Here is a 1,581-nt window from a genome sequence, read left to right on the forward strand (position 1 = left end):
CACAGGGGGTGCGTCGATTTCTGTGGCCTAATATATCAGTGCAGGACGAAACGTTGTGCTGAATAGATCTGTGTCACTTTCCTCCGCAAACATAGGACATAGCGGCTGTGTGATTTAAGCGGGTAATATTCATTGGTAACGCCCAGTCAAGCAAGGTTAACGACGTATATCCTCTTAAGGCGAAGGGTTGGATTTATACCACAACGTTACACCCAAGCGAGTTGGTATGCGATTCTGATATTTACACATGATGTTTTCCTTCACCGCCGTGTATGAAATGAGTTAGAAACACAATTTAAGCATATAAAAAATTAGTATCGGAATTGAACCTTCTATTTTCAGTTCAAACTTTAAATCCACGTGCTCTTCCTCGGCTCAATCTGTAAAGTGGTTTACCTTAAAAACATTTTTTTTTTAAATATTATGTTAAATGAAATTGACTTAATGATACGATTGGCTTTAATATCAGAATTGTAGTAAGAATTTCTCTCATTTACCGATAAGTTATCAACCACTGCTCTAATATATTATTATGTTTGTATTTATATTTGATATTCTTACGTAAAAACAAAAGCCTTTCTCTGACTGGCGGTATGGGAACTACTCGTTCATTTTGCCCTTGGGGTACCCCAAGGGGCCAACCCTAAGCTGTTAGTAACATTACTATATCTACATAAAAAACATACATTAAAGTGAATAAAAAATACTTATAAGTAATATAAATTTATTATAAAAAATTGAAATAATTAAAAAAGGGTTTAGCAGAGCGTGGTTTCGATCCACGGACCTCTGGGTTATGGGCCCAGCACGCTTCCACTGCGCCACTCTGCTGTACAAGACATATATGAAAAAATCAAAACTAAATCTCGACAGAAGCACAAAATACAAAAACAAAAAAAACATTTTCACAAAATACAAATTTTTCAAATTAATCTTGCAATATCTAATTCTCAATAATAAAAATAAAGCTCATATTTAGAATACTTCGAACTGTATTCCAAGCCATGGCATTATTTTTAGTAATTTAACGACGTAGATAATAACAATGGATTATTAAGCGCAACCTTAAATTGTGAGCCAAGTAATACCGCAGCTGACAGCATTATTTATCTAACATTATCTACTCGACAGCTAACCCTTCCCGTGTTATATTTTTTGCGGGATACCTTGTATCTTCCAAATGGCTGAATGGATTTAAACAATTAACTGTTAGATTCGCTTTGATATTCGAATTTAATTAATTTTTCTCTGAGTGGTATCATTGTGATAATAATGAAAAGTTAAAATTGTTTTAAATTACAAATTATTATTTAACACATTAATGATAAAGAAGCATAATTAAATTAATGAGACAGGAGGATCTATGTGGAACGTTTTGAAAGACGATTAAAGCGAGTTAATAATATATTGTTTATATGATACGTTCAAACAGAAGCGTACATCGAGGGAAAAAACAGACCGCAACGACTTGTAGTTTCTTTTAACATCTACATCGCGAATTTTATCCGTGTACGTGTATTTGTAAAAAACGTTCAGTACGCGTTGTTTGTATAACAGTACAATGACGCCGTATCGTGGCTT

At 33.7% G+C, this 1,581-nt stretch overlaps 1 non-coding gene across 1 annotated transcript; it reads right to left on the minus strand.

Annotated features, from left to right (window-relative positions):
* Positions 1-759: 759 nt before the first annotated feature.
* On the minus strand, positions 760-831 carry Trnam-cau (transfer RNA methionine (anticodon CAU)). Its single transcript has one exon. It is a non-coding gene; the product is annotated as a tRNA-Met (tRNA).
* Positions 832-1,581: the final 750 nt, after the last annotated feature.

The sequence above is a fragment of the Nymphalis io genome, chromosome 4 (genome assembly GCF_905147045.1).
Source record: "Nymphalis io chromosome 4, ilAglIoxx1.1, whole genome shotgun sequence".
Classification (NCBI taxonomy): domain Eukaryota; kingdom Metazoa; phylum Arthropoda; class Insecta; order Lepidoptera; family Nymphalidae; genus Nymphalis; species Nymphalis io.